Source organism: Aphelocoma coerulescens, chromosome 3, assembly GCF_041296385.1.
Source record: "Aphelocoma coerulescens isolate FSJ_1873_10779 chromosome 3, UR_Acoe_1.0, whole genome shotgun sequence".
Lineage (NCBI taxonomy): Eukaryota > Metazoa > Chordata > Aves > Passeriformes > Corvidae > Aphelocoma > Aphelocoma coerulescens.
Genome location: NC_091016.1, coordinates 123,515,563 through 123,542,586, shown reverse-complemented (window position 1 = coordinate 123,542,586; position 27,024 = coordinate 123,515,563). Strand labels below are relative to the sequence as shown.

The 27,024-nt window shown below is 42.7% G+C and overlaps 1 protein-coding gene across 3 annotated transcripts in view; it reads right to left on the bottom strand.

The window, feature by feature from the left end:
• KIF13B (kinesin family member 13B) overlaps positions 1-27,024 on the bottom strand; it is a 120,446-nt gene that overhangs the window by 82,308 nt on the left and 11,114 nt on the right. The gene's annotated exons all lie outside the window — the stretch shown is intronic.

The following is a 27,024-nucleotide window of genomic DNA, read 5'->3' as shown; positions in this document are numbered from 1 at the left end:
GGATTCGAGCAGTATTTAAAATGCAAACACACTGGAAACCACAAATGATGTCGGTCTAATGGTGGATGGGGAGGAGGGAGAAGATAAGCATTGTAGGCAAGAAAGGTTGGTCATTAGCATAAAAAAGTGGTTTGTCTTGGCTCCACAGTTCAGTAACCACCTCATGAAGTGAATTTCCTCACTTCAGCACATTCACGTTCCATGATCAGAGTGATAATCCAGAGGTTGTTGCACAAGATCTGTGTAATCTCAACCCAAACCTTCCATCAGCATCTAAGGAGCCTGGGAGGTGAAATAACAGCAAAACTCATCTGAACCATGCTACAAACGAGAACAGCAGCTTGCCAAGGCACTGGCAACTCAAAAAGAGCACTTCAACAAAATCCTGACAAGTATTAGAAGCCTCAAACATTCAGCTAGAGTAAAATTAGTGTTTATGTCTCTTAAAATAGAAAGTCACGCTGTCTTTTGCTCTTCCCAAGAGCAGAGACTCTGTACCCTCCCTGATCAACTCTTTCAATGCTGCCTGTATTCCTCCAACCCATTTAAGACAACCTGACTGATAGTGTGGAGACAAGGAAGCAGCAATCAATATTCTTATCACCCATCTGGAGAGATTTAAAAGATACAGAGATGTGATGTGGTGCTTAGGGACATGTTTTAATCGTGGGCTTAGCAGTGCTGGGCTAATGGTTGGGCTCAATGATTTTAAATGTCTTTTCCAACCTAAACAATTCTACAATTCTATTATTCCAATTTCTTCCCAATATCCCATCTAACCCTACCCTCCAGGAATCTCCCTACAGGAGTACCTGGCATGAGGCAATAAATAAAAAACTTTGTCCCAAAGAAACCAAGAAAGAACTGCTTTCCAGGGTAACATTTTTGCACCAAGCTCTCTTCTGCCTGACCTAGAAAAGCAATCCTTATTCTCAGTGTACCATTCCAATCAGCTGTTTTTCCTTCCCAGCATGAGGATGAGAAATAAGCTATAATTGACCTGTTTGCTGAAAAGCAAAGGGAAAATACAGTATATTATGAAAATTACAGGCAAGCCCTCACCATGACAGCTCAGCTCCCATGTCCTGTATCTGCCCTGCTAATGGCTCCAGACTGCTGAAAAAAAATGTCAGAGTGCTCTAGGCAGAATTAAATATTTGCTTAAACCTAGAATTGCATTAAAGAGAGCAGATCTGCACTGAGAACTTGTTCTGAAGACCAAAAAAACCATCTCTGGAGCGAGAAGCAAAGAGAGACATCAGACTCCGAAAAAATACTGAAGAAATACAGATTTCTTCATTATTTGGTGAAAAAAGCCCAATTATTTCATCCTAAATAGGTGCTGCTGATTCACTGTAGCATTCCTCTGTGCCCTAAATTTCCCAAATTCATTTTTTGGCCACATGATGAACTTACCCATCAGCTTTGTCTGTTCCTCTCCCTCCCACCTCGGCAAATGGCTGTGGTCATTTTTAAGTGTAGGAAACATTTTGTGAACTATTCTTGAGTCAACACACCACAGAACTATTAAAAAGCACTGCAGTTCTTTCCTGCCCATGGTGTTCCAACTGAAAGCTCTCATTTGGGCAATCAGATAATCCTGAAGAATTTAATGACGAAGATAATTTTGAATATGCATTTATTCCTTAACTTCTTCTTCCAGCCATAGTTATTCTTGTGTACAAAAAATTCTTTCACTAAACACTTGTACCAACACCCATCACCCCAAAAACACACGTGGCAGTTGCTGAAGGGTTTGTTCATTACTGCTGCTGATTTATTTATGCTGGGGAGGAAAACAGGAATCAGGAGCAGGCATTAGCAGAGGAGTGTGGCTGGTGGGACCAAGTGCAGGAGCTACAACGTTGAGAATGCAAAACCATCTGGCCCTAAATTAATTCAGAAGTGAGTTAGCTGGAAAAGGCACTGAAACTGGGCTCGGTGAAGTCACACATCATTTTTGGCTGACAAACATTCTTCCAGAGACCATGGCCTGCAGGGCTTTAAGGAGCAATCAGGGATTAAGTTATCATTTCATGCTCTGGCAGCAGAACGCAGATATTTAGCAAGGTGAAACATGCACTGTGCACCATCACTTATCCCTTTCAGCCAAGTAAATTGTGTCAGACTAAATCCCACCGTGTACTTTCCTGCCAGCCAACCAATCTCCTGGCCTTGGATTCTGGCGAGAGACTCGCTGGCACTTGCCAACCCTCATGTTGTCCCAGGGCAGGGCAGAGAAGTGTTTGAGAGGAGGATGCAATTCCCATCCTTGGGCAGATTGCTGGGACACTGCTCCTGGTGCTCCAGGATTAGATTAGGCTTCTGAAAAGTGCAAACAGGAGTCCTCTGCTCTATCACCAACTTTTATCACGTATTTTTGCAGTGCCTGAAGGAGGGAGGCAGGGCCTTTAGCTACGGGATGAGAAGTTACACCCTGCAGGTTGCCCACAGATTTTCCAAGGGAATTCAGGTAAAAACCGGGAGCTCTGACAGCAAATCATTCCCCAGCAGCCTCAAAGCACCTACAAGCCAAGGTCAGAGTTGCTGCTGAAAATGCCACAGCTGCCAACCAGATTTCCTCCTGCCTCACTCTTATCACTGATTACTTCTAAGAGCTTCCCACAAGCAACACCATGGATTCGCTTCCTGTGCTTCCGGTGCTGCTCTTATTCCCAGAGCTGTTTATCTCCCCAGCATGCCTTCTCTTTTGAAATCCCTTTCAACACCTCTCCCTCAAACAAAAATAACACCCCAAAAGGAGACTTAAACCCTTCCATAACACTGTTTCTGGAGCAAAAGCTGTTTGTGGCTGTAGATATTAAAAAAAAAGCCCTTTTTGGGACATTACACATGTGGTGGGTCACATTCAGTTCAGGCCAATTAAAAGTTCATTGTATGGTCAAGTGTTCTGTGCTGCACAAATGCAGCTCTGTGGCTGTTTAGTACCTTCCCCTCACTTAGACAATATAAAGGGGCTGAAAACAGGGAAAATAGCAGACAGAACAGGGAATCACAGGGCTGGATAACAAGAAATGATGCCCCAGGGCTGTGCGTGAATGAGTCTCACGTAGCCACTGTAAACAGAATTTTAGGACTGTTTGGAAGGGACCTTTTAAAAGTCATCTGATCCAACCCTGCAGGGACACCTTCCACTCTCCCAGCTTGCTCCAAGCCCCATCCAACCTGGCCTTGGACACTTCCAGTGATCTGGGACAGCCACAGCTTCTCTGGGCAACCTGTGCCAGGACCTCTTTTAAAAAACCCTCTTAGATCTAATCTCAAATGACCCTGCTCCAACTGCAGGACAGATCCAACGCTGTGAATTCCATGCTCCAAACCTTTTTCTGGACTAAAGCATCTACAATGTCCATGCTGGATGAGGACCACAGTTGTTTGGCTTTTCTGTGAACAACGTTTTATAGGAAGTCCTAGTGAACAGAGCAATCCATCACCCAAAAACTGTGTGCTGGTTCCCACTGCCAGGAATGATTCATACAAAGGGGTACTTGGGCATTGAGGAAAATGTAGAAATACCTCCATTCTCATCACTTACCATGTGCTATAGCCCTGCAAAAATACTGTCACCAGTCAATTCCGCCACAAAGCAATGTAATTAAAGAGAGAAAAACCCCTAATAGCCCAGAAAAGCAATCACATTTCCTTGCTGGAATCTGAGGGAATTTCTTGCTCGTACTTCTAAATTCTTCACCTAAATATGGAACTGTAGAATCCTAAAGGTTAGAGAAGACCTCTACGAGCATCAAGTCCAGCTGTCAACCAGCAGTATCGCCACGGTCACCACTCAACCATGTCCCCAAGTGCCACATCCACACTTTTTTTGAACACTTCCAGGCACGGTGATTCCACCACTGTCCTGGGCAGCCTGTTCCAGTGCCTGACAACCCTTTCCACAAAGAAATTTTTCCTAATGTCTAATCTAAACCTCCCCTGGAACAACTTGAGGCCATTTCCCCTCATCCTGTCACTCATTACCTGGGAGGAGAGATGGACTCCCACCTCACCCTCCTGTCAGGGAGTTGTGCAACTTTTGCAGCCTTTAAAAATAATCTACCCTCACTAAAAAAACCCACAATTACAGCAAATTTTGTATCATTTCTTTATGAGGGAAATACAGCCTGTGCTCCATGTGAGTTCTGCTCGCGTTGGGCACAACACTCTCTGCACAAAGTTGAAATTCTAGAAGTGCAAAAACCTGAAACGATTAAAAAAATCAACTCCAACCCAAAATCTGAACTAATGTTTACCTCCTCATGCTGTTCTTTTGTTTCACAGCAGCCACCAGCACCAGACACTTGCTGGCAGCTGGTTTTACTTAAAACTTCTCTTTTCATTTTCCAAGAATCTGTTTGGGAGACAAATTCTCCTACATGCCATGTGGAAAAGAGTTTAGCATTTTGTGGTCTCAGTGATTAAATAGTGTGATAGTTCACATACACAGTAAAGGAGCCATTAATTTCCCTGAAAAAAACCCCCACCTAAAGGTGATACCAAATAAACTTGTCGGCTCCTGATGCCAAGTTTGCATTGCAAAGAAGTTATTTTTAGCCTGCAAGTGTGGGCTACACAGCAAGTTGCTGGTATTCATAAACAGGGATGGGATGTGAGGCTTTCATGTGCACGCACAGAGCCCAAGAATGGTTCCTGCTGAATTCTAACTTTGAACTCCTGGGCTGCCTGCTGCTCGTCTCTTCTGGCTGAAAAATATCTTGCTTTTAGATGCAACTTGTTGCCTGCTTGACTGTGCTTCATATGGGACAGCACATGCAAAAGCACTTCATGTGACACTATCATGATTTAGCACTGAGCACAGCAGTGCCCTAAAACAAGAATAAAAGCAGATGTGTCTACTTGTATCCTAAGAAGCTCTTTTAATTATTTTAAACACACACATCACCAAGAAAAGCATTATTTTTGCTAATGCTAAATGAAATTTGGAAATTAGAACGGTACCCAACAATACCTTCTGCTCATCCTGAATTACAAAAAGCAGCTATGAATATCTATATTGATGAACAGGCAGATACTGGAATTTTATTAGATGAGCAGGACTGGCTTACTCTCAAATCTGAAGCAACTGCTCTTATAATCATCCATATTTTATTCTTCTAAATCCAAAAGACATCAGACCATTTTGAGCAGCTCGAAATTGTCCAGCAAAGACTATACATCTAATTCTCAACACACAACTATTCACATGGAATGACAAAACAAGAATCATTAATCAAATTATTCCTCTAAAACTGTCCTGCTGGATCCCCTGCATCGCTCAGAGGCACAAAGCAGCTACGCAGTCACTGCAAAAACCCAACAATCCCACTTGGAACATAACACGAAATTTGAAGGTCAGCTCTTCTCCTTCCCGTTTGTGTCATTACCATAAAAAATGTTTTGTAACAACAGTTCCTTGTTACAACAATTCCTTGCCCACTTACATCAAATAAACTCAACCATTTTCATTTCCATGGGGATGTTTTCCTGGCTGTAACTCCCCCAAACTGTGGGGAGATGCATCCACTCGGTTGCTTCCTTACAAAACAAAAACCACCCACACATACAAGTTGCTAAAGAAAAACATTATCTTTAATGGCCAACCTCTGTTTTGGTGGGGATAGGGGTGGGAAGGGGAAGGAGGACTCTCTGTCAGAGGGGAAGAAAAATTAATGCAATAAAGTTGACCAGAAATCTCATTAAAAATAAACTACAGAATATTTGTGGATTAGTTGTTCCACAGAGCTCACACTTTGCCCACCACTATAAACCACCATTTAGTCATAAAAGCCATGACTGAGGGGAAAAATAATAATCCCTAAACTGGTAACTTCACGAAGAAGTTTGCTGTACACCAGCAGCTACCGGAGATGTACAAACTGAAAATATGCTGCACCAGGGAAAACACAGACATGTAGCCAATATTTCCTCTCTGAACAGGGAGAGGGGGGAAAGTCAACAGCCAAAATTATCTCTGAAAGTCCCCAGTCTGGTCTGTTCATCTGGAGCACAGGGCTGAGATCAGGGAGATGAGGAGACACCAGAGTAAAATCACTCTTTACAGCCCCACACACTTTCCTTTTCCACATTCCCTGCTCTTGCTGGCAATTGTCTCACAGAGCCCATGGCTGGAGCCATGATGAGACAGAATTTTTTAGCTGTAACATCATCTACAAATATTTTTCAGCCTCCCCCCCCCTTACTAACATCACAATTTTCTGAAGGGTCTGTGAGGCCAAAATGAACAAATCTGCATTTACAGACAGCAGACTTTCTTCTGCACAGCCTGCAGTGACAGTGCAGGACATCCATGCTCCCCTCCCACAGCCAGTCCTAAAAACACAGGTTGGAACCCACTCCTGTGGATAGACCAGGCTATCCTCCTCCTGCTGCCAACATGAAACAAGAAAGAAAAAGTTCTTATTCTGCAGGCAGGTTGGGAAACTATTCAAGGTCAGCTGCTCTAGGATGATGCCTGTGTTGCAAAAAACACAGGTTGTTAACAGTTGTTTTCCTCAAAACACAGGCCCAAAAGTGGTGGGTAAAAGAAGTCCCTTTCCCTCAGCATGTTTGCTGCAAGGGGAAAGGACTTGGACAAAAAAAACCCCAACTTAACACATGTGAAATGAATATCAACTCTCAGATAAAAGCCTGTGACACCGTAAGAACTAAATACAAGAGTTGACACAGTACAGGAGAGGGGGGGAAAAGCAAAGGGATATTGATGTAAAGATCAGTGCACATCTTCCAGCTGAGTGAATTCCTCAAAAATCAGCCTTCAGGAGCAGCCTTGCTGTCCTTGGCTACTGCTATCAGTTCTTTTTGAACACAGGCTTGATTTTAACATATGATATCAGCAAATTTATCCACTTTAGATGTTACTCAACTGGTTGGGTTTAAGCTGGTTGCATTTTTTTGTTTAATCACCTCTGATTTTGAGCATCAAATTCTCAGCCATGTAAACACAATTATTTAGCAAAGCCCATATAAAAGACACTGGCACTCCTAAGCAGAAATACACTAAAGAGTGACCCATTTCTCTATTGCATTCCGTTTTCTGTAATATTAAATGCACGTTTGCCATATTCAGTAGAGAGATACAAATTTCTAGAACCATTACAGGTTCTAATTGTATAAAATTAAGTTCAGATAGTATCAAGTTACCTGACAGTATTTAACAGACAAACTCAAGAAGCTGATATGGATTTCACACCACACATTTGCACTGTTCTGCCCCTTCTCTCTGCTTCTAAATGTCATGAAGTTAAATATAGGGAGAAAGAACACTCTAAAATCAAAGTATTCAGATATATATGGCAAAAAATTACAGGTTTTAGGTAAGGCAGTCTGGTACCTTTGTCACCTTGACAGTATTCCTTTAACCTCCTTATTGCTCTGCAGCCAGGATAACAACAGAGACAAGGTGTCTAATTACCATAATTTGTCCATTCTGGCTTATAAAACCCTTAAATGCTCATTCATGCAGCTGATTGAATGAGTCTGTCCAAGCACAACAACAAACACAGAAAAGAGTCTGGATATTCAATTTGGTCATTTGATGGCACAGGAAAACAGGACACAGCGAGAAAATTCCTCTTGACAGGTACTGCACAACACGTACTGCCCCTGTTAGAACTGCCCACGCTCTTGGAGGATGTATATTCCAGGATTTCCTAACCAGCTCCCATAAAAATAAAGCCATACAGAAATTTCAGGTGCTATTTTAAGCACAAGGTGAAGACAGGATGTTGAACGATGGACTGTCACTGCAGACTCATCACACCCAATTTCTTTGCTTAATTAATCAGTAGCAGCTTCTTACCAAGCTTTGCTGAACAGCAGCACAAAGGGGGGGGGGGCTTCTCTTGTGAGTTACCACTACTCCAACATGTTGAGGATGAAAAGAGGGGGTTTATCCCTGGGGACAACCTGTCCTGGCCCTGGTTCAGGGCTGGACTGAGGGGTGACAGCAAAGCACTGCTGTTCAGTGTCCAGGAAATCAATCTCCACTTTGTACAAGCAGCACAATTATAAATCAAAGCGGTAGAGGGGCAGCTTCTGTGCAGTTTTCTCTCTCCTCCCCCAATACAATCCATAAATTAGCATTTATGCAAGACTGGAGCTGCACTGGGATGCAGCCTCACCTGACTGCACAAGCACCCAGGTGCACCTGGTTTTGGGTAGAACTGATAGCAAAAGGACACGGGGTTTTGAAACTCCCAAGAATCAGAGCTGGAATGAATTACAACAGTTGGCCCACACAGAAGACCTTCAAAACATTTTTGTGTTAAAAGCAAATACCTGACAAAACCCTTCCTTGCACACATCTCCATCCTTACACCTCTATTTTTACCCTGGAACTTCCATTTTCCCATCAGGAATTTAATGACCGAACGGTCCCAGGGGGAAGAGTTGGGTTGTGCAATTCCAAACATGCCAGTTTCCATTTATTGTTTCACAGAATAAGAGGAAAATCCAGCCTCTCCAAGCACAACACAGCGTTTCAAACATTACATTTGCCTTCCAGAGTTGAAAGGGAAAGAAATGTGTTTAAAACATGACTTGCAAAAAGAAAGGGAGAGAAAATACGTTACAGGCATAAAGCTGTATTGTAAGAAGCTGCTTGAAAGGCTGCCAGTGCTGCAATCACAGCTCCTTTGTAATCCATGCACATTACAAACATGAGGAATACCTAGTATGATTTTTATTTTTAAGCTGAAGTGGATTCAGATACCAAAAGAGTGATTTTTAAACTCTCAAGATCTTTTGTGTCAAGTGCAAGGCTCCTTTAAGAAATCAGGCAGAGTACTTGGCCTGCCTAAAAATCACTGAGCAAACCCAATAGGAATGAGCAGGGAAAAAAAAAAAATCAGATCTCTCAGTATCCTCCCCGATTTATTCTTCTCCAATGAAACTGCTTTTTTAAGTTCAACTGCTAAATGTAATTTTTTCCAATGACTTACGAGTGCTTAAAAGAAAAATTAAATATGAAAACCTTTCAAATGACACAACCCTGCACAGGAAACAACCCTTCTTCATTAGAAAGAAAACCATGGCCAAGCACACACATAAACGTCCCTGTACTTGATAGAAATAAGATAAAATAAAAATAACACTGCTTAGTTTAACTAATGAGCCCAGAGATCTATCAATTACCAGTACACAACAAAGCAGGCAGCATTTCAAGCCCAGTGAGTTTATTTCCTTTCTGTTCTTAAACATGTCCTATCAAACTACCACAGCATGGTATTTCAAAAATATCTACATTTAAATGTTATAACCCTCAGATCAGGCTGCGTTTGGGTTCTTGAATGCATTTGCCCACGAGTTCACTGGCATTAACTCAGCTACCTGTGCTATCAACACACAAAAGATGATTCAGAAACACATGGAATAAATGTGAAGCGTTCCTTTTTTTTTTTTTTAAATTTTGGAACAAAATAAAAGAATCACAAGTCTGCTGATGCCTCTTGCATTGTTCCCACTGCATGGATATGACAAAGGAGAACAGCAACTTATCCAAGGCTCTGGGTGTTGGCAGCAGAGCCTGAGCTCAGTGTTCCTCATCCCCCTCCCTGCTCCAAGTTTTGTTGCCAGTCGTGCCAACCTAAGGAAGAGAACTTCATGGCACAAGTCATTTTGTCCAGCATTTAAGGCCTTCAGAAAGAACAGAAGAGGAAGGAGATGGTATTTCTTAAGGCCCAAAAGCAAAGTACTGCCCTGCCTTTTCCCAGATGACACCTCCCTTCTGCCACATTAACTGAGGTTTGTTCATGGAGCTGCTCCTGCCAAGGCAATCAGAACCTTCCAGTGCCTAAAGGGGCTCCAGGAGAGCTGGAGAGGGACTTGGGACAAGGGATGGAGGGACAGGACACAGGGAATGGCTTCCCACTGCCAGAGGGAAGGGACAGATGGGATATTGGGAAGGAATTCCTGGCTGTGAGGGTGGTGAGGACCTGGCCCAGGGTGCCCAGAGAAGCTGTGGCTGCCCCTGGAAGTGTCCAAGGCCAGGCTGGACGGGGCTTGGAGCAACCTGGGCTAGTGGAAGGTGTCCCTGTGCATGGCAGGGGGTGGGACTGGATGAGATTTAAAGTCCCTTCCAAACCACAACCATGCACCACTCTAAGTCTGGCCACCACATCCTCTCAATATTCAGAGATCTTAAAGCTGGAAGGAAGTGTTACACAGCCAACCTGACCTTGAAAACACCAGCTACACATTATGACATTTGGCCATCACTGCTCCTTTTGAAACACATCCTCATTCCTGCAAACAAGAACTCACTGTTACCTGTCACAGCCAGTTCCAACAGTTCATAACCTTTGCTCCTAAGAGTGGTACAGTTAAATTCTCAACTTGTATTTTTCCAGTTCCAGGCGTTCATACACTTAGTCTTCGTGCCACCTTCCCCTTGTCACAAGGCAGGTTTCCAAGGCGATGGCAGCACTTTGTATCAAACACTGAAATCTTCTGGTAACTCCAGCAGATGAAATACTTCACTGTTTATGATCCCTCAGCCTCTAAAACCTGTGCTGTGAAGGTACATTTGAGCAAAACAAAGAAATTTCAGTAATGTGACAACTATATGTTAACAGCACTTATCTAACACACAAAATGTCACATTTTATCCTCAGTCCTATCCTAAGGTGCCTTCCAAACCTTTCCATGCACTCTCCTTATCAAGAATTAAGAAACAAGGGATAAGCAGCTAAAAAGCCATTCCATACTCCCAGCTTAAAGACTACCTGGCTTATATAATGGGAATGGACATTTTACTGAATTATTCCAATAAAATCCCAGAATAAAAAATGCCACGGCAAAGAGCAAACGAGGCTACAGAACAGAAAATGGTCTTGTTTTCACAGAATTACTACTGCAAAAGAATTATACAGCATCTAATTTGCAAGTACCAAATGGCAGAAATCAAAATTCTTTCTATTTTTTGGCTTTAGCTAAACAGAAAGTGTAACTCCATCAACATGCACTTCACGTTTCTGTCAAGGAAACTACACTAACACTCCACTTAGAGAGGGATCCCCACATGAAAGCAGCACAGATCCTCAGCCAAAATCACCATGGTATCAAAAGTCTCGAGTGCCAGCAGATGAGCAGACAATATCAGTAAACAAGTGGGACAGAAGGTGGAAAAGGGACTAATTAATCACTCAGACTATTAGAAAATATCTCTGTCATTTCAAACAGCTCAATTGGCCCCTCTTTACCTTGCAGGATTCGGAGCTGAAAGGAGCAGGTTGAACCAGCATCACTTTTGCTGCTGACCCCACAAGAGTTATCAGCAGTAAATCTTTCACTGCAATAAGCAATCTCAGATGATCAACAATATTTCCATCTGCATCAAATCCTCAACCACTGCTAATTAAAAACCTGATGAAAGGGAATAAGCTATTTTGAAGCAGTGATTCATCAGATAAACATGATACGCATTTGGTGGTTCTGTGTGCAAGGTCTACCTTTAACTACCAGGAATAAAATGTTACAGCATGTAGAAACATCCAAAAAAATCAACAAAAAACCCAATTCAATCCACCCTGTCCAACTTTCTAAGAGTATGGAAAGATTAATTTGGTTTCCCACAGCACAGGAGGATCATACACACTGAAAAACTCCTGGACACAGCATTAATAGGTGATCCCCAATAAAGATGCTTTTAAAAATAAAGACTTTGAGCCTTGGAAAGTGAGTGTTTACAGGAAGGAACCTGCTCTGCCTGGATCACTGCTGAGAAGCAAAGGGACTTTGAAGTTCTCTGTGGCTGCATTGTTTCAATTGATAAATGGCAAGGTAAACCTTGCAGGGGGGTTAAAACAAAGCTCAAGCACTAGCAGCTATTTCATGGCTGCAGGGGGAATTGTGAGCCTGCAGACAAAGCTGCTACGTCCTCACTTCACTGATTCCATCAAATACTCCAAGTTTATGGTGAAGTAACCCATAGCTGTGTGTTACTTAAAAATTAATAAAGCATTTAGAGCAGCTGTGGTCACCTAGGCAAGAGCACCAGGCCAGGAAAAGTGCTCCCTCCAAAAAAGGGAGGTTCACCCAAGAGGGCAGAAAATGCTGGATTTTGATGCCTCCTCAGAATTGCTCAGGTTTGGGGTTGGCCTTCTTGAAGACCCTGCATTAGCAGCTCACGGGTGGAAAAGTGCTACTCAGACCCAGCACAGGACAAAACCACCCCAGTTTGGTGTTACAACTACTCTGCAGCATTTAACACCTGACTGTAACCCAAAAACTCAGCCATCCATCTAACTCTGCTTCCGGGGCAGCAAACTGATCTACCAGACAGGAATGAGAACTGTGCTCCCCAAAATACTTCAAAATTGGTAAAACACTGGCACAGGATGCCCAGAGAAGCTGTGGCTGCCCCTGGATCCCTGGAAGTGTCCAAGGCCAGGCTGGATTGGGCTTGGAGCAACCTGGGAGAGCGGAAGGTGTCAGGGTTGGAAAGGGATGAGTTTTAAGGTCCCTTCCCACCCAAACCATTCTATAATTCAATATATTCCACTCAGATCAAGCCAACAGTTTGCTTATTCATGTTTGTACATCACAAACACGATGGATGAAAGGGAAGAGAGACGAGTGGGAAGGGGAAAAAGAGGCACCTCCCGAACAAGCATCAGCTCGAAAGCACAGAAATCACTTCCAATGGGTTGCTCTTTATCCTTTGTGATCACTACAGGTCTTCTGCACAAATCCTGAAGCAACAGATAATTCTCTCGTTGGACAAGTTTGCTTCACCTCAGGCACTGTGCCCTGCCTGGGAGGAGACACCATCAGGGCAACAGGGTGAGGTCACTCTGCAGGGAGTTTTCAAGGCCATTTTGGGGGTCCCTTCCCATCTACCACTCAAAAACCTGAAACAAGGATGCAGACACAGAGGAAACTCTCTTTCAGATGCACCATTGGTATGATATTTTAAATTTTCTTTTTTTTTTTTTTAGCATTAAATAATAGAAAAAGGCTACAAGTGAGCCGTGCAGGAGAAGCCATAATTTGAGTACATTCAGTTGGTTTAGCAATGAAAAAGATTCCCTATAAAGCATCAGTGGGAAGAGACTCACATAAGAACAGGCTCCAGTGACTTGGAATTCAAATAATAAACTGGATATCTCCTTTTAAGGGAGAACAAAAATCTTATACTGTACTCCTGCCATTATTACTTATTTTCCATACTGCCTTTGGTACTGTATTCTAAAAGAATCTGATTTATAAATAGGTTTTAAAAGGTCTTCAAATGACATCCTTCAAATCACAATTAAAAATTTAGTAACCATTTCAGCGTAAGATTTTTCCTCCTTTTTGAGTTCCCATAAATAGATTTTCAAGTCTGACTATAAACTCATTATTTTTCATTATGATCCCCTGCAAATGCAGATTAAAAACTTGCTCCAAAACTCCAGTCACAATTCCAAGCACAATCATTTGCAAAACAGCAAAGATTTTTAACTTATGGCCATTTCATCCATGTTTATAATATCTCATAAACCACTGTACACAGATGGGACAACAGCAGGAGAAACCACAATTATGCTCTAATTAGTTTCTTGTTGGCCTCAAGATGCCAGGAGAGACTAAGTTGTCAAGTTACTTTCTTTGGTGATAAAAATAAACTTCACTTTTCTGCAAGGATGGATTTCAATACTTTTCCCGAAGGAATCAAGCTCTTTCTAAGCATTAACCCTGACAATAAACAAGGCTTAATGACTTTTATGCAACTTGGCAACAGTTTTAGAACTTGTTAGTGCCACTGAAGTCTTTGGAATTATATCTGCCAAAATTTGCAGCAAGTCTGGGCATGACCAGAACTCATGAACTCCTGAACACTCATCTTTCTACCTCACCTGCAGTGTCTGAATGAATCTGTTCAAATTATCCCTTCTCCTATCCAAGCTTTTTCCTTCTAGAAAACTTAAAAAACACTTCACCAACATCTGCCATTGTCAAGGTTCAAGGATCCAAGTAGTTAATGTTCAAAATGTAAGGAAAAAATGCTGTTTCAAAAGCCATGGTAACCTGGAGCGTGAGTGGCAAATTTTGCTAAAGGTTATCATCACTGATGTGCTGAAGAACCTCCCAGAACTAATCCAAAAGCTCAGGTAAGATCCTCCCCAAATGACAAATGACTGAAGGAGAGACAAAATAATTTTTTAAATCCTTGAATTTTCAGGACAGAGGACATCCTGCAGAGGTTGTGTCCACACAAGCCAAAGCAGTCAACAGTTAAAACACAAGAAACACTCAGCCCTGCTTGAATTGGAATTTCTTTGGGTACCACTTCAACATGAGACATAAACTAAGTTTTCATTTAGAAGATAACTATTCAAGACAAACATTAAATAATTGTGATTAATTTTTATAGTTTCTGGATGGATGTTCTGCTAAATATAATTTACCAAAAGGCACAGACTTATGCCTTGCCAACAACCCCTCGCAAATGAAGCTACAATTAACTGCTGACATCACTACTGCCTTGAAAATGAACTTGTCTCTCACTTTCAAACATATTAATTATGGACATGATTATCCAGTGACAGCTGGTATTTATACTGAGTTCTGCCAGCTTAGTTCCCACATCTCAGCAAGGCAGGTGTAATCCAAATTCCACTCGGAATCAGGTCACTCTTCAGCAGCACACAAACAACTTACAGTTTTATTAATGCACAGAGAGCTACAGAAATTCTATCTGGAGATATTAAAAAAATATCTGGGCATCATCCTGGGTAAACAGCTCCAGGAGACCCTGCCTGAGGAGGGAGGGATGGAGCAGATACCTCCAGAGGTCCCTTCCAGCCTGTGACTCCATAGGCACAGCCCTGTGTTTAAGACAGCCATGTGTAAGCCTACCATCACTCCAACAGCAATTCCAAATTATTCCAGGACTCCTCTGCTTCTCAGATCTCCAAGGATCACCTGGAGGCAGCCAGGTGATCTCCTTGCTCAGCAAAAGAGCTGTCACAGAGTACATGGAATCTCAGCCACGGCCTCTGGAAAGGGGTTGTTGGCATGACCTGACCTGGGAAAATGTCACCTGAGAAACCTGAACAGGGACTGGAGGACAAGGAAAACAAAGGTATGAGGAAATGTTTGATTACAGAGTGCTCAACAATCTCAGCCCAGAAAGCCAACACTGCCCTGGGCTCATCCCACAGCGTGGGCAGCAGGGGAGGGGGGGATTCTCCCTCTGCCCTGTTCAGGTGAGATCCCACCTGGGACACTGTATCCAGCCCTGGGAACCCAGCACAGGAAAGACGTGGAGCTGTTGGAGTGAAACCAGAGGAGGCCATGGAGATGCTCCCAGGGCTGGAGCCCCTCTGCTCTGGAGCCAGGCTGGGAGAGCTGGGGGTGTTCACCTGGAGAAGAGAAGGACCCAGGGAGACCCAAGAGTTCCTTCCAGTGCCTAAAGGGGCTCCAGGAGAGCTGGAGAGGGACTTGGGACAAGGGATGGAGGGACAGAACAAGGGGGAATGGCTTCAAACTGGAAAAGGGGAGATTGGAATGGGATATTGGGAAGGAATTCCTGGCTGTGAGGGTGGTGAGGCCCTGGCCACAGGTTGCCCAGAGGAGCTGTGGCTGCCCATGGATCCCTGGAAGTGTCCAAGGCCAGGCTGGACAGGGCTTGGAGCAACCTGGAATAGTGGAAGGTGTCCCTGGCCATGGCAGGGGTTGGAATGAGATGGTCTTTAAGGTCCCTTCCAACTCAAACCATTCTGTGATTCCAAAGACTGACATAATTTCACACAAAGCTGTACCAGGATATACAAGATACACCAGGATATACATCACACACTCTCAGAGAGCTCTACCAGTTCCACCTTGTGCCACCTTCACAAGTAAAACACCTCACCATTTAACCACGAGATTCTTCATTATCACCAGAAATCAGGTCATGGAGGACTATGCCCAATTCCCACCCTATGTCCACATGCTGCAGTAACTCCTTAGCACACAGAACTGAGCTTACTCTGCACCACCTGCACTCCTGTGCAGTGTGAACCTGCCATAGTTCTACTAATCCCACGTAATTCCTGCACTGGGAACACTGTGAAAGACTTGCCAGTGCTCCTCCTGCAATTCAATTAAACTCTTAGCAGCACAGGAAGATACCTCAGTGGTGACAGGGAGCGATAAAACCACGTGTGCCAACTCTGCAGAGAGGATTTGCACAGGCGGGAGCAGAGCATGGGTGGGAGGTTTCAGTATGAAGTTGCTTCACAACCTCTTTGCTGCTTAGGGCAGGTGTTTAAGTAAGAAAACTTGTAGGCAGTAGAGATGCATGTAAGCTCCAGCTGCTGCAAATGTGGTTTCAGCAACCAGATAATTGCTTCCTCTCAGAACCATCCCTATTTCTCTCTTCTCTGCCACAAAATCTGCATATGGTTTTTCTTTGTCTTTCTGCCTTTTTTTTTCTTCACACCTCTAAAGTTTCTGCTGAGCACATTGTAATTCTCCCTTTCCGCGGTGCCACGGCTGCAAACTCTGCAAAGATATTATCTTTAGGTGCATTTTTGGGAAGGAATCAGAAATATATGGGCTGTGACATACATACACTCCAACACAGAAGTTGGCTGATGACAAATACAATTCCAAGAGCTCAGAGGAGTAGGGAGAAGAGTCTTCAAACCACGAAAAGGTTTGACAGAAGAATAAAACAATGGATAAAGTCAATGCCATAGAATTCCAGAATGGTTTGGATGGGAAGGGACCTTAAAGCTCATCCAGTTCCACCCCCCTGCCATGGCCAGGAACACCTTCCACTATCCCAGGTTGCTCCAAGCCCCATCCAGCCTGGCCTTGGACACTTCCAGGGATCCAGGGGCAGCCACAGCCCTGTGCCAGGGCCTCCCCACCCTCACAGGGAAGAATTTCTTCCCAATTTCCAATCTAATCCTGCATTCTGGCAGTTTGGTCAGAGCTACATTTTGATCAGATTCATATTAGATAATATTTTTTGAGTGATTATATTTTCTCCCAAGTACAGATAAAATTCAGATCATAAATGTATGCAAGCAATGCTTTAAAAAATCCAGAGAGCTGGAAGAGCTCATCTCTGCAGGGCTACCCAGATAAAGCTGAGTGGATATCCTGCTCCTTCACTTCATTTATCTGATCAGCACAGTAAGGCTTCGACTGCTGAGGGACAGAACAAAATGCTGGCAGGAGGCTACAAACCCTGAGGAGAAAGGCAGAAAATGGTATTGTGCTTTCCAGAAGGCTGAGGATTCAAGTAAGTGGACGAGCCTAAGAACCTCAGACAATACACATTAAGATATAGGGTTTCCTTACGTCACTACCACAATATGAGGGCTCAGAGTTCTGGCCCCACTGAGTGATGTGACCTAATTAATTATACACCAGCACAGGAAGCTTCTTGCTGGGGAAAAAAAAGACCAAAAAATCCCCAAACACAAAAACCCCAAGATGACAACAATAACAAGAAGAACAAACCAAAACCCACCCAACTCAAACAATAAAAAGCCACCCTCCCACACAGTAAAATGCTTCTTGGACTAGATAGCAACCAAAAAAATGGGAAAAATGCTAGATTTATTTTAGAGGCTTGAAATGGAAAGGAGGAATCTGCAGTCCACAGTCAGATAAGGAGCATATGGTAGAGCTGAGGCAAAACTTAAATCCCCTCATGCAGCCACTGCTCTTAGAGAAGTCCATCCTTCCTCTCATGATATCCTTCATGCCCAGCTCTCTTCCTTTAGCCAAAAAATCCCTATTATCCTGACTGCCTCTCTCCTCAAAGGAGCTCCAATTGGATAATTAGTTTTGTAAGATAGTATATGCTTATCAAACCTTATGCTTATCAAGGCTGCCATGAACTTTCGAGCACTAATTAAAATGTTATTTTCACATGCTCCCAGAGCAGTGAATGCAACACTCATCCCACAGCAGCGCACAGGAAGCCAGATTTATATCCCCAGAATTTGTCCTGCTCCACACAAAATGAATGGATAAAGACACAACTTATTTTCACACAAATTACAACCAAGGGAAGGTAGTTTGGTTCTTCTAAAACTGCAACAACAGAAAACTTAGTGCTCCTTTTAGGAGGAGGCCATAAACAGCCATACTTCCAGAGCTTCTTTCCAGGAAGGAAAAGCATTCCCAGTGGAGGGAAGGGTGCTGCCCATGCAAGAGCAGCAGATGCTGCATTCCTGCAGACCGAGCTCATGGAAAACAAAAAGCAGAAATACCTACAAGATGCTGATTGCTGATTTCTCCTCACAGGAGGAGGAGAACAAACAGGCCTGTAAGAACGTTTTTCCCCATCTACTGACATTCAAATAGGTAGAAGAATATCAAATATTGAAGCAAATCTTGAGGTGTTACTGCAAGTGCAATTTTCCCATTTTACTGTAAGAAACACACACAGAAACAAAGTCCTCTGCATTCAGTAGTTTTATTTCAGACTTTACAGAGCTGGTAACAAAATCAAAATAAGCCCCATAAGTTTAAGGTAGCATAAGGTGCAACAGTGCCATCCTAAAATTACCACCACCACAACAACAAAAGACAAATTACCTCAAACTGATGCACTCTCAAAGCTTGTTCAGATGTCCTCAGGACAATGACTCTAAGACACGAAGAGGTTTCTCCTTTCCTTCACTTTTCATGATAAACTCAGAAATAATTTAGGAAACAAACCCTGACAGTTTTTATATTCCATTTTCCAAAACCTAAGGAAATTAAAAGACTGTATGTGATATTATCTGCCTGTATGTTCCAGATGACCATACAATCACTGATAATATGAAGTATTTATCCACCTTCTCAGGAGAGCATCAAACCCTGTCCTGCCAAAGAAGCTCAACCCTAAACATTCAGATTATCTTATTTCAAATTATCTTAGGGAACACATCTATCCACTCTCTGTTCCAGTCATTTTGATTGTAAGAGTTGTACAGCACAAGGTTATCCCGGTTATTACTAATCAATCGTGTTGGAGGGTGGGAAATATCCTCTCTTACATCTTTTTCTGATCTCATTATCATATTAATCTGAGATCAGGATTTTGGAATTAATCTTAAACATCCCCAAAATAAAACTGGCTGGGCACAAAAACAGTGAGATATATATATATAGATATATATATATATATATACATGGAGAGAGAGGGAGGGAGGGAGAGAGAGACAGAGTGTGTCCTCTTAAAGCAAATTAATTTGTCTGGTTTAGCTTGTAGATTTAAGAAGTCAAGAAAACAACTAACACTTCACAGGCTCCTTGAAGCTCAACGATCTGATATTGAGAGCTTCAGATTCAGACGGGCTTGAAAAGCAAAACTGTTGAGACAGTTCCCTCAAAACAGCCATAAATGGCTCAATAAAAGCTACATTCCACTCAAATATTAAACACACTCATTTCTAATAGCTTCAACGTGGCACCAAGAGGGGTTTTGGTTTTGTTTTGTGGTTGTGTTGAGGTTTTTCTCAGAAAACAACCCAGCTCTGGGAACTGGCCCCTACTGCTGGTACCACTGTGGGAAGGGATGGCAGATAACTTTCTGTTTGCAGCAGGAGTCAACTCCTTGGAGAAATCCCAGTCAAAAGCCTTTGCTGGCTCCAGAGGGGTTTTCCTGAAGGACTGGATGCTGAGCAATTATCACCACCAACCTCCAAATGCTGTCTGCAAGCAGGTCAGTAATGCCAAGGGTACTCCAGAACTTGCTGCTAGATTGCAGTCAAAAACCTTCAACTTAGTGAAGAATTCAGGTACATCACACATGTTTTGGGGTTTAAAGAGAAAAAAAGCACCAGAGATTAAGAATCAATAAAGCACAAGCTGAGGGTTGTACTTCAGATCACATGACATGAAACAAATTTATTCTTTATCTATTTGCTCTTCCCCTCAAATGCAGCAGGTTATTACCAACTTGGTCAAATGAGCAGCAAGATCAAAAAAGGCCTCTTTGATGTTCATCCAAGGAATATGAGGGGGCCAAGGATGATTCCAGTAGTGACATGGCCACAAAGTTCTCGTGCCAAGAGGATGTGCCTCATGTTAAAGCAGTTTTCACTTGCCACCTGGGCACAGAGCTTATAAACAACAGATAATCTTAATTAGCTATGACTATGTTTGCCATAAAAAAAGGTAGAAGTAAATAGGTGTGACCCAGCTGGTGGGAAGGGAATCAGCTATAAAAGAAATCACTAGCACAAAGTCTCACCATTTATTTTCTTAAGCAATACAAAATAGGTTACAGGTCTGTTTTAAGCACATTGACACACACAAGCACAGTTCAAAATTTCTGTTTACTTTTTTGATCCATCACAAAAATTAGTGGCGGGTTTCTCTCTCGGATTTTCACCTTTACTTCAGTCAAAGCACGTGAGTTGGAGCAAACACCTCCTCAAAAGCACAACTTGGAAGCTCAGCAACCCCGTTCTCTCCTGGCAGAATTCCCACTTCTCAATTTTACATGAGATAAGGATTTTAGATGGTGAGCCTTCACCTCCTCAGGCAAATTAATTTCCCCCTTGTGCAGCCAAAGCCTCAGGAAGTGCAGTGGCAGAGTCCTGTGTGCCAGTCCTGCTGTCCACAGGACACTCTGAACAAAATGATTTCTAGGTACTGCAGAAACTCATCAGAAGTATTTAGTCATATAATTTTTATATGAGAAGACAATTTTGAGAAAAACAGATGACTGGGAGCTGGATGCAGTCTAGCCTTAATACACATGGAATTGAAAAGTTGGAAAAGCCCTCTAAGACCATCAAGTCCAATCATTTCCCCAGCACTGTCCCATGTCCCCAAGTGCCACATCCACACAGCTCTAAGTCCCTCCAGGGATGGGAACTCCACCACCTCTCTGGGCAGCCCCTTCCAATGCGTGAAACCATCCCAGTGAAGAAACTGCTTCTAATATCCAACCTAAACCTCCCCCAGCATAAGTTCACCTCCATAATATAGATTTAAGACCACTTCCTACAAAATAAGCTCTGATAACAGACTGAAAAAGCAATGTTTTCACCATTATTTCATTCACTCATTTAAATTGCTCTGTCAATTTAAAATTAGGCGTATCCCTTCTCTTCTAACTTCTTTAGGCTGTTCAGTAACCTGACCAATAAAACCCAGCAGAAACAATCATAATTTTACAGAACAAGCTCATGCTTGAAGTAAAGAGTTGAGCAGGGATGCAACAGAGGCCAAGCTGGCAGTGCAGAAAAATCTCATGGTGCTGTTTTTTGCAAACATGAACTTCCTGTGAGCTGTTCTGTGCCCACAAAACACCAGCTTGGATGTCGAGAGGGGTAGACTTCCCTTTCTTCTGGATGTCAGCTCTCGGCCTCGGGAAAACACACACACACTCCCTGCCCCCCTCCAACTTCCTGGAACATGAAAACATTGCACACACAAATCTGTGCTGAACTAACATCTAACCCAGAAGTTTCATTCTCAGAGTTTTGTGCACCAGCGTGACCACTCAGTCACGGGAGCCATTCCTGCTCAGTGCAACTCTGCGTCCCTTCCACACATCCTAATCTGAATTTTCCCCACCCCAAGCAGTTTATACGGAATTAATACAATGCCAGGAAAGATGTGGAGAAGCAAAGGCACAGCAATTAGCTTTCACCCATCTTCAAAGACAATAATATTTCTCCCTCTAAATTGCTTTGCTGTCAAATAGCAACCGTACCACAGCATGCAAATGGTTCAGCGAGCCCAATATTCCATTTCTGGTGGTGTCCAACAGCTGAGACTCCTCAGTCAAATGCAGGAACAGCTGGGGACACAGATGCCTGAGATGAGACAGCTCTCCAAGTGGTTCTTGCCTAACATCAGGCAGGATCCTGGGTGATTTTCAAGAAAATGTGGGCATTTTTCCATGACTATCTACTAGTAATTGCCTGTTTTCGTGGGAGCATGGAGCTCTGCAGATTAGTTCCATAAATAGCAATGCCTTCATCTATTTGCCTCCTTTTCTGATCAAGCATGTCCTCTCCTAGGGTGGAAGTGAAGTCTGCACCCCGACGCGCTCCTGCTGCCACGAGTTATTTTTTAAAAGTCAAATTTTTCCTGGTTACTCCTACCAGTCAGCTTTTCCAGTTCATACATATCTACATATGCAGGAACACCTATATAATCCTGTCAGCATTTCCCCTCTAGGCATCTTGACTCTCTGAGTGATGCAAATGGATGTCAGTTTGCAAAAATTGTAAGATATAGAACAAAGATAAACAGGATCATGATGTGTTCAATTTTTGACAAGCCTTCCTTTAACTGGGATTTTTGCTTATCATTCCACATGTATTCCTTGTATAGATCACTGAAATATATATATTTTGTTGCATCACTGAGATATTTTTTAATTTTAAATTAATGTTTTTCCACTCATTGTACATTACCCCAATGAACACACTCCCTTATCTATAATTTCTGCACAAGAAATCAATTTATGTGCAGTTTTGCCACCTCACTACTAAGGCACACCTCACACTAAAATTAGCATTTCCCATTATGATCCAGGGAGCTGGAGGTCTCTAACACTCCCCCACAGCAAGAGCTGCTAAGTCATGGCTTATTTCCAGCTTTTAGCAGCTTTAAGTGGAGTTCTGGAGTCACACTAAGCAGTCACCCACACACCCCAGGCAGGTGAAAGGCGGCTTCACCTTGCTCTGGGCAGACCCAACATTGTGTAACTGCTCAGGCTGTGCCAAGCAGGAGCTTATCCTGCCTCTCCACATGCTCCTGCCTCGGCAGCACGGGATTCCTGGCTAACAGAGAGCACAGGGAGCTTGCGTGGGCCTGCAAGAACACCCTATTACAGTTTTTAGCAGCCAAACTGTTTGTTTTCAAATTTAAAGTCACGTGTGTTTTGTTACCATTCCTGCACTTCGCACTTAACCCTTCAAAATGAGTGGACTAATGTTGCTTAGTCTGTGAGACCCCAGTACTTCTTTTCTGGTAGCATTTTTTCAGTACCTAAGTCTTTGCCAGGATTCTGTCTGAATTTTCCCTAATCTTCATTTCTTCAAAAGGATTAAAAGCTTCTTCAGCTTTGTAAGAAGATAGAAACTTCAGTCCAAAGACAGACTCAGGAAAGTTTTAACACACTGGTCTGTTTATTTTAACCCAACCACTACCTGAAGTCCATCATCCACATGAAATCAGCAATTTATTACCCACTTGAATCATAGTTTGGGTTGGAAGGACCTTAAAGCTTGTCCCATTCCAACCCCCTGCCATGGGCAAGGACATTTTCCGCCATCCCAGGTTGCTCCAAGCCCCATCTCCCTACAACCTTCTTTAGGACTATCAGATGTCTCAGAAAGAAAGCAGGAATTGGAATGGCAGAAGAATCCTCTAAAAATATTCTTGCCTATGTAAAATATACTTGGGCTTCACCGAGTTCCTCATCAAAGCAGAAATCACTGAGCTCAGCTGCTGCAAGGCTACAAAAATCCTCAAGCCTAAGATAATAACACACCCCCCTTCTCAATTTCCAGATCTCCTTAAAAACAACCAAACTGAGTGTAAGCGCCACAACTGGATGAGCAAAAAAAGTGTCTGTGTGGGCACAGAAAAATAAACTGGTTTAAATCCAGAAACAGATACCTTAAAAGCAAATCTTTATAAAGATCCTCAATTACTGAATTATCTACTACAAAGCACTAATTATAAAGACATTACAATAGCTGAAAAGGAAAAACCCAGCCTGGTTTAACACACTTGTCAGCTCCAGTTAGCTGCACTCATTCCTTGGAAGAAGTTTTTACCCTGCACCAGTCTTTGGAATCTCTCTGTTCTGCAAAACAAGAGGGAAAGCAGCTAGAAACCACAAACTGCAACAAAAGTACAGTGAAGTCAGCACTTGTTTCATTTTTAAGCATTTTCTCATAATAAAAAGGCTCGAAGGTGGTTTTCTGGGCAGATTTAATGAATGCTTTGCTTTACAAACACCACTGCTGATTCACAGGGCTGTGCCAGACTGATACACCACTGATCTCTGAGCTCACATCAGTTACACATCAATTACAGTGATGTCTGCAAGACAGCATAAACCTCCTTTGTCTGACCTGTCAAAAAAAAATTAAATCTTTTTAATAAGTCTTGCTTGGGAAATGTAAAATTACACCACAAGCAAATTGATAGTTAAAAGAAAAAAAAAAAAAAAAAGGCTATAAAGGAACCTGGAATAATTAGAATCAATTTGGAGATTTTCCAAAAAATTAATTCCCATAAACATTCCAATTGTTGCCCAGGACTTATCTATTCACTTCACCTACAATGAGTTCACACCCTCTTCCAAGCCCCAGCCACCGAGTAAGAATGCTGTGAGTAATCTTTGCGGCACAGAGTAAATCCCGAGTTGATAAAGAAACTTCAGCCTTGACCTTTGCAACAGAGAGAGCAGAGGGAGCAGACAGCTCAGGAAGGCAAACAAAGGAGGGGACAAGTCATGCTAATGGTATTATCCATCCACAGCGAATCCCTGGAGCTTCACACATCCTTGAGGGGAGATTTTGATTTACAGAGGTCATTTGGGGAAATTTGTGACAGAAACTCAAAGCTCTGTCACAATTAATTTTGTGAAGGCAGCTAAAGAAAAGGGTGAGCATTTCCACATGGTATAATTTTAATTTTAACACAAGAAGCCGCCACTCAACCAAACCCACCCCCCCAACAGCCCAAGGTTAATAGCAAAGCCTGCCCAGCCTGGAGGTCATCCCATGGATTTTAAAATTGATCTTTTGTACGTGATCAAGTTACTGAAACCTGCACAACACCATTAAGGATTGCTCAATAAAATAACTGCTGCCTCTCTCTCCAGCTCAGGAAAGGTCATTTCTTGGTTAAGGAATAACAGGAGAATACCAGCTTTTTTTTCGGCCATGTGAAAAGAGACTTTTTTTAAGAGCAAGTGTTTTACATGTACTTATTAATCCTCAAGTCTCTAGAGGAATGTGTAAGTAATATAGTGTGCAGATGCAAGAAAAAGTGAGGTCCATCAGTCATCACCCAGATTTTCAAAACATTCCTTATTTTTTAATGTCAAATTTCAAACAGCTACATTTTTCTGAACACCTGACAACATTTCAGTGGCAATTACATGGACACAGTTTGCCACATCCAACAGTCAGGTCCCACATACCTCAAGTTGAGGGATTTATTTACATCTCCCAATCTCCCAGGCTTGGTTTCTCCCAGAGAGGATGGAAGTGGGGAAAAAATGCGTAAATCCAAAAGTCATGGGTTGTTTTTCCAAATGTCACTCCCTGCCGGAGCACGGCTGAGTCACGACAAGTGGGGATGTGACAGCACAGAGTTCTGTTTCTAAAATTCTTTTCCCAGTTCCTAAATTTGCCCTGGCATCTCAATGAGAAATGCAGCAAAGCTCTGGAGGTTTTCAAACTTGCCCTGCTTTGCAAGCACCTGAACTGTGTATTTACAGTATTATTTACTTCTCTTTTCCCTGTTCAGTTAAAAGGTTTGCCAGAATTCCTTCAGCTCACTTGAGACACCAGAAAAGTCTGAAATCCAAAGGAATTGATTTTGTAACAGAAGGCGAAGTAGTTGATGGTGGATTTGGAAACGGAAGCAGAACCTGGGCATAAATTAACCCCCAGACTTAGAAAAACTGCAGCTAAGACTAACCTTTTCCTTGAGCTGATTTTTAAGACTCCTCTGATGGAGCTGCAGAAGCCAAGACAATTCAGCAGCAGCCTCTCAAGGGTGTGACCTGTTCCAAAAGGACCCTGATCCAAACCCTCACCGCTCCAACTTGTGTTTTTGGGATCTGTTGTCTCACCGTGTGCAGGCAAACCCTCAGTGCAGTTAATGGGCCTCCACTTTCCCCTCTTCTATTAAATCACCCCATATAAATTTCCTATGCTTCCTGCTTAGATTAGCAGTGGGTATTTGTGAGCATGCAAATGAAGCATTCTTCGCTCAGGCGCTGGATTCTCACACTGAGCTCACCACCTTGGCTGGGACTTCAAGCCACTGCCAAGCCAGCCCTCCCCTGCCAAGGGACACGATTTGCATGATGTGTGGCTGCCCCATGAACGTTTTTAAACACATTTTAGGGACTAGAAACCATGCATTTCATTGCCATGTTTTAGAGAAACCATGAGTTACATTTTTAATCCAGCTGTGGTCGACTCAGCTTCTGAGAATCTCAATTTCCTGCCATTTTTAGCAGTTTTCGAGGCTCAAATCAACATAGGGTTTTGGCAGCTGAACAATGCACATGTTCCTGGAGGAGGAGGAGGATATTGATACAAACAAAAACACCCCCCCACACACAGCCTGTTTGGTTTTAAGTAACTTATTAAAGCTCCTGTCCCACCGTCTGTAATAAATCTTTCAGCTACTAACAATGGAAGGTAAATATTGCACCTGATGATCTCTTCGCTTGTCCATTTACTACCACTTGGGTTTGAGGAGTTTAAATTATCAGAGATCACTTAATGAATACTGACCCCTGATACACAGCTCAGATGCACATGAAAAATTTAAACAAAACTCTGTTTTGTAATGTGTTTAACCGAATTTTTCTCCTTTCTGTTACCCTTAAGACCTCTTCCTTTTCCCCCCCCAGGAAGCAGAGGATTGACTGCAGACATCCAGCAACAGGTTTTGCCTTTTCCTGCACCATTATTTTGTTTCATGCATGTATTTTTTCATTTCCTCCCCTTGCATCAAGCAATAAATGAAATAGTCACAAGCTTAACTCTACCACTTATTGCATGACTTTTCAGTTCCACAGTAATTTAATAGATTAATGCCAGTTCCGACACAAACTGGTCCCTACCCTCAGCTGCCTCTCCATGGGTTTTTGATGCATGGAATGCCCCACTGTCAAGAAACTCCTAGAGCTACATCTCTCCAGAATGTTCCCATTCCCCTTTTCACACCATGACCCATTATAAGAAAACAACTGTGAAAATTAATTTTATTCCAAAATGACAAACTGTGGCCCGCTCAAATTGTTTTGCAGATTTAAATTTCTCCTGTCCCATAGCAGCACACGAGAAAAAA